Here is a 6934-nt window from a genome sequence, read left to right as displayed (position 1 = left end):
TAGTAATAGTAGTGGTAGCAGCAGCAGCAGCAACAGCAACACTAGTAATAGTAGTAGTAGCAGCAGCAGCAGCAGCAGCAGTAGTAGTAGCAGCATCAGTAGCAGAGGCAGAAGCAGCAGTAGTAGCAGCAGTGGTAGTAGTAGTAGCAGAAGTAGTAGTAGTTAAGCATTAGTAGTAGCAGTAGTAGCAGCAGTAGTAGCAGCAGTGGTAGTAGTAAGCAGAAGAAGTGGTGGTTAAGCGTTAGTGGTAGTAGTAGCAGCAGTAGCAGTAGCGGTAGCGAGCGGCAGCAGCTTCGGCAGCAGCAGTAGGCGGCAGCAGCAGCAGCAGCCAGCAGCAGCCGCTAGCAGTAGCAGCAGTAGTTGCGCAGCGGCAGCAGCAGCAGCGGTGTTGGCAACAGCTTAGCGGTCGGCCACCAGCGCGACAGCGTTGCAGCAGCAGCGGCAGTTACAGCAGATGCTGTAGTAGCAGCAGTTGCTAAGTAGCGTTGCCAACAATCAAGGCAGTGTTACAGCAGCAGCAGCAGCAGTAGCAGTAGCAGTAGCAGGCGCAGCAGCAACAGCAGGATCAGCAAGCGCACCGGTCATACGCGGTGTTACCATCAGCAGTATCTGTGGTAGCAGCAGTAGCAGCAGCGGTAGTAGTAGTTGTAGTAGGGGTGGTAGTAGTAGCAGCAATAGTTGCAGTAGTATTAGCGGTGGTAGTAGTAGTAGTAGTAGTAGCAGCAACAGTTGCAGTAGTAGAACTCATAATGGCAACAGTAGTAGCAATGGCTGTATTGGCAGCATTAGTAGCAATAGCTGTATTAGCAGTAGTAGTAGTAGTACCAGTAGCAGTAGTAGTAGTAGCAGCAGTAGTTGTTGTTGTTACAGCAGTAGTAGTAGTAGCAGTAGTAGCAGTGGTAGTAGTAGTAGTAGTAGTAGTAGTAGTAGTAGAACCGGTAGGATTAGTAGCAATAGTTGGAGTAGTATTATCAGTAGTATTTGTAGTAGCAGCAGCAGTAGTAGTAGTAGTTTGGGGTGGTAGTAGTAGCAAATAGTTACAGTAGTATTAGCGGTAATGGTATTAAGTAGCAGCAATAGTTGCAGTAGTATAGCGGTAGTAGTAGTAGTAGCTTAACAGTTGCAGTAGTATTACTCAGTTGCAGTAGTAGAACTCATATTAGCAGCAGTAGTAGCAATAGCTGTATTAGCAGTAGTAGTAGTAGTACCAGTAGCAGTAGTAGTAGTAGCAGCAGTAGTAGTAGCAGCAGTAGTGTAGTAGCAGCAGCAGCAGTAGTAGTTGTTGTTACAGCAGTAGTAGTAGTAGCAGTAGTAGCAGCAGAAGCAGCAGTAGTAGTTGTAGTAGTAGTAGTAGTAGCAGCAGTAGTAGTAGTAGCAGCAGCAGTAGCAGTAGAATCAGCAGTAGCAGCAGTAGTAGAATCAGCAGTAGCAGCAGTAGTAGCAGCAGTAGCAGCAGCAACAGTAGTAGTAGTGATATTAGCAACAGTAGTAGTAGTAATTGTAGTAGTAGTAGTAACAGCAGTAGTAGCAGCAGTAGTAGTTGTAGTAGCAGCAGTAGTAGCAGCAGAAGCAGCAGTAGTAGCAGCAGAAGCAGCGGTAAAGTAATTGTAGTTACAGCAGTAGCAGTAGTTGCAGTAGTAGAACTTCGTGTTAGCAGCAGTGGTGAAATAGTTGTAGTAGCAGTACTAGTAGCATTATTAGTAGTAGTAGCAGTAGTAGCAGCAGTAGCAGCAGTAGTATTAGCAGCAGTAGTAGTAGTAGTAGTTGTAGTAGCAGCAGTAGTAGCAGTAGTAGTATAGCAGCAGCAGTAGTAGTAGTAGTAGTTGCAGCAGTAGCAGTACCAGTAGCAGTATTAGTAGTAGTAGCAGTAGTAGTATAGCAGCAGCAGTAGTAGTAGATGCAGCAGTAGCAGCAGCAGTTGTAGTTACAGTAGTAGTAGTAGCAGCAGTAGTAGCAGTAGCAGTAGTAGCAGCAGTAGTAGCATCAGTATTAGTAGTAGTAGCAGCAGCAGCAGTAGTAGTAGTATTAGCAGCAGTAATAGTAGCAGTAGCAGCGGTGGTGTTGGTAGCGGCGGTATTGGTGTGGTAGCGATTGCTAGTGACGGGGTAGTAGTAACGGTAACGGCAGTAGTAGTAGCAGTAGCATTGGTATGAAAGCGATGGTAGCAGCAGTGGTATTAGCGGCGGTAGTGATGGTGGTAGTGGCAATGGTTGTGGTAGTAGTAGTAGTAGTAGCGGCGGCGGTAACGGTAGCGGTAACGGTAGTAGTGGTAGCAGCGGTAACAGTGGTAGTAACAATGGTTGCGGTAGTATTAGCAGTAGTAGCGTGGTAGTAGTAGCAGCAGCAATATTTGCGGTAGTGGTACTGGTATTAACAGCAATAGTAGCAATAGTTGTATTAGCAGTAGTAGACATAGTAGTAGTAGCAGCATGATAACAGTATTAGCAGCAGCAGTAGTAGCATCAGCAGCAGTAGCAATAGGAGTAGTAGTACCAGCAGTAGCAGCATCAGCAGTAGTAGCAGCAGTAGCAGCAGTAGTAGCAGCAGCCGGTAGTAGCAAAGTAGCAGCAGTAGTGTTAGCAGCAGTAGTAGTAGTAGTTGTAGTAGTAACAGTAGTAGTACTAGTATTAACAGCAGTAGTAGCAATAGTTGTGATAGCAGTAGTAGACATAGTAGCAGCAGTAGCAGTATTAGCAGCAGCAGTAGTAGCATCAGCAGCAGTAGCAGGAGTAGTAGTTGCTTGCAACAGTAAAGTAACGGGATTAGCAGCAGCAGTAGTAGTAGTAGTTGTAGTAGTAGTAGCAATAGTTGCAGGAGTATTAGCAGTAGTAGTAGTAGCAGCAGCAGCAGCAATAGTTGCAGTAGTAGTACTAGCATTAACAGCAGTAGTAGCAATAGTTGTATTAGCAGTAGTTGGCGTAGTAGTAGTAGTAGCAGCAGTAGTAGGCGTAGTAGCAGTAGCAGTATTAGTAGTAGGAGCAGTAGTAGATGTAGTAGCAGCAGTAGCAGTATTAGTAGTAGTAGCAGTAGCAGTATTAGTAGTAGCAGCAGTAGTAGGCGTAGTAGCAGTAGTAGTAGCAGCAGTATTAGTAGCAGCATTACTGTAGAAGCCTCCCTGGTGCCCGACAGTTGTAACCGATGATGCAGAGGAAGGCGATGACAGTGTGCAGGGTAGCCAGGAAGGTAAGGGTGGGCTGCATGTAGCCCAGTGCTCTCCTCAGAAAATGGAGACTGGGCCATCCTCCTCTTCCTCGTCTCCTCCTTCCTCTCCACCAGATCCCTCCATCTCCTCTGCTGAGCCCTCAAACAGCCCAATTCCTCAAACAGCACTCCCAACCCTGAGCCCTCAAACATGCCAGAGCCCTCCACCTCATCACCTTCTCCAGGGGCTGTCCGACACCTGCACAATGCACACAGGCAGACACAGAAAAACAAATACATTACTAACATTTAACTCTAGATGTTATAGGCATTGAATTGAAGGCAGTCAATTCATGAAGGGATTTGAATAAAATATTAAAAAATTGCAAAAACTTTTTTGAATGAAATCGTTCCAAACTTTCAGTTTATTGAGAAGTCATTGAAAATAGATGCTGTTTGTTTCAATTATAGAATCGGAGTGATGGTAAGATATTTAAAGGAGTGACATAAGATAATATAGCAGCATTTCTTGACCTTGTAGAAGAGTAGAACAAGTTCAGGAGCAAATGCAATGAACAGTGCCAGAAAACGCAGATTGTAAAAGTTCCGAGAGAGGTAGTTCTGGGGAAAGAGACAAAATAAGTTGTATTAATCACAGGTGGATAGTGGAATTGACAGTCTGCAAATTGCGACATCAACACGTTGCAAAAACTACTGCAGGATAGCAATTATTTACATTAGACACTATCATGTCTAACCAAGAATGTTTCTTTGGATGTCCAGCTCCAGTCCAGAGTTGGAACCCTTGCTCCCTGTGTTGCTTCTTATCTTTCTTAGACTTGGGTTTCTTTTCTCGCTTCCTCCTGCTTCTCATCTTTGGTCTCAGCTTCTTTCTCGGCCTTCTCTCCATTTTCAGTGCTGAGAATTAAGTAATAGGGTGTTTTTTTGGTACATTCCAACAAACACCACAACATTATAAGCATGTACAGTATGGTTTATAAATGGGGATGAAAGAGTTAATCTACTGTACATGTAGGAAGATGGCCTGAGGTACTCCTCTGCCTTCTCAGGCTCTGGAGGGGCTCCTTTATGGCAGGAGCAGAAGCCGGTTCATCAGCTAGGCCATCAGCTGCTTGGCCATCAGCAGCTCGGCCATCAGCTGCTGCAGCATCACCCTCCTCTGGTTGCTGCCAACCACAAGAAAAAGGTCATTAGTATATGTGAATCTACACATACGTTACTGGAAAGCTCACCATGCACTTTTGTCTCTGCATTAGAAAGAAAAGTTGCCTCACCCGTTTCTCTTGGTCAAAGGAGTACCCTCGGGAGTAGGAGGCTCAACAGTGGCCTCAATTCCCATGTCACCAAGTCCACCAGGAGCATCGATGCGTGGTGTCCCCCCACCTTCCTTGTCTTTATTGTCCTCCTCCTCCTCCTCCTCCTCCTCTCACCGCCTGTATCTATTTGGTCAGTCACCCTCCTGCCTCCTGCTCCTTCCCAACCCCAGGCTCCCCTGCCAGGTCCCCATGCACCTCATCCTGGGTGGGGTCAGGCATACTGGCCAGGATCTCTGTCACTGTGATGTTCTTTGCTCCCCTCCACCAGGCCTCCGCCAAATAGAGTTTGCCAGATGAGCAGGAAGGTGCCCTTACATACGCTGTAGATGAAGTGCAGGATGCCGATGAGGATAGTCCAGAAGAAAGTAGCCAGACCCACCACTATCTGCTTGATGGTCATCTTCCTTACCCTGCGGTATTGCCGTCGCAGGTTACGGAATGTGAAGATACTCAGGAAGTTCAATACGCTGTTGATGAAGTCTGCAAAGGCAGAGATGGACTCTGGCTCTCCTTCCTCTCCATTGCCGCCTTCACCTCCTCCTGCATCAGTTCCTCCTTCAGCTGGATCATCATCATCCTTCTCCTCCTCCTCCTCCTCCTCCTCCTGCTCCGAGATCTGGGAGGCAATGTTCATCTCAAAGATAGTGTCTTCGCAGAAGTTGACAAACATCTCCATCTTCTCCGACTCGCCCCCTCATTAACCACATCAAAGATGAACTGTCGTTTGGACTCTCTGACCTGAGAGGCATCTCCCCACTGTGTGCGGTTGACCTCGCTGATCTCAAAGTAAATACGCTCTATCTTCCTGCTGGCACCCATGATCTCTATACGGCCCAGGAAGGGGGCGGAAGTAGTTGAGTACACTCTCTGCCTGCTCTAAGAAGTTCTTCAGCCTGAGGTCATGAGGCACATGTTCAGACAGGTTTGTCAGCAACACTGCAATGTTAAAGCCAATGTCTTTAGCCGGCTCCTGGAAGCGGTCGGCAAACTCCTCAAAGTTTATCATGTCGTTCTCATCAGCCTCTGAGCAGGACAACAGGAATTGGATCTCAGAGGGAGAATACTGTTTCTGGCTGTCCATGGCCTTCTGAAAGTCTTTCTTAGAGATTAACCCTCGGGGGTCGGTCACGTAATCACCGGAAGGCGTCTGACGCCACAATGTCCTTCAGTTTGAGGAACATGTCCAAAGAACTTGAGGATCATCTCCACGTTGCTGGAGGACTCCACCAGCATGTCCACCATCTGACGGCAATGGTGCCGTTCACCACATTACCTGAAACACAACATTACAAGGAGGCAAATCATGAAGGAGGTAGGAGAAATTAAAGAGAAAACAGAAGAAAGTTAGAAAGTCTGTCATAAAAATGTAATTTTACCCTCTAGTAGAAGGCAGCATAACCACCATCTCTTTCTGAAGGTCAAGTAGCTCCTTCAGCAGGCAATCCTGGCTGGAGTCCTACGAGACAGCACAAACATATACACAACGCTTCACAACAATAGCATTTACCGTTACTATAGTGCATTTCAGGCCTGCAGACTTCTAATGATAGTGAAGATAATTCTTCTGCCAATGAAATCTCAAATGGTCGGAGAATCTAGAAGTATTCATGCAGTATGATAATAGTGAGAGGGATGGTCCGAACACATATGGTTTGGATTTCAGACCAAACACCTTGCATTAATACTGTATATATTCAACGAGTTTATCAGCATAATGATTTCCCAATCTGTATGAATCCGCTGAAAAATACAGTATCAGTCAAAAGTTTGGACACCTACTCATTCAAGGGTTTTTCTTTATTTTACTATTTTCTACATTGTAGAATAATAGGAAAGACATCAAAACTCTGAAATAACATACAGTGGGGCAAAAAAGTATTTAGTCAGCCACCAATTGTGCAAGTTCTCCCACTTAAAAAGATGAGAGAGGCCTGTAATTTTCATCATAGGTACACTTCAACTATGACAGACAAAATTAGGGAAAAAAATCAAGAAAATCACACTGTAGGATTTTTAATGAATTTATTTGCAAATTATGGTGGAAAATAAGTATTTGTTCAATAACAAAAGTTTATCTCAATACTTTGTTATATACCCTTTGTTGGCAATGACAGAGGTCAAATGTTTTCTGTAAGTCTTCACAAGGTTTTCACAGATCTCCTCTAGAGCAGTGATGTTTTGGGGCTGTTGCTGGGCAACACGGACTTTCAACTCCCTCCAAAGATTTTCTATGGGGTTGAGATCTGGAGACTGGCTAGGCCACTCCAGAACCTTAATGCTTCTTACGAAGCCACTCCTTTGTTGCCCGGATGGTGTGTTTGGGATCATTGTCATGCTGAAAGACCTAGCCACGTTTCATCTTCAATGCATTTGCTGATGGAAGGAGGTTTTCACTCAAAATCTCACGATACATGGCCCCATTCATTCTTTCCTTTACACGGATCAGTCGTCCTGGT

General features: G+C 45.5%; 1 pseudogene; it reads right to left on the bottom strand.

Annotated features, from left to right (window-relative positions):
- Positions 1-4689: 4689 nt before the first annotated feature.
- LOC135529932 (ryanodine receptor 1-like) lies at positions 4690-5934 on the bottom strand (annotated as a pseudogene).
- Between the last annotated feature and the right edge of the window lie 1000 nt (positions 5935-6934).

The sequence above is a fragment of the Oncorhynchus masou genome, unplaced genomic scaffold (genome assembly GCF_036934945.1).
Source record: "Oncorhynchus masou masou isolate Uvic2021 unplaced genomic scaffold, UVic_Omas_1.1 unplaced_scaffold_12117, whole genome shotgun sequence".
Taxonomy (NCBI): domain Eukaryota; kingdom Metazoa; phylum Chordata; class Actinopteri; order Salmoniformes; family Salmonidae; genus Oncorhynchus; species Oncorhynchus masou.
Note: the sequence above shows the minus strand (reverse complement) of the source record. Positions and strands in the feature narration are given on the sequence as shown.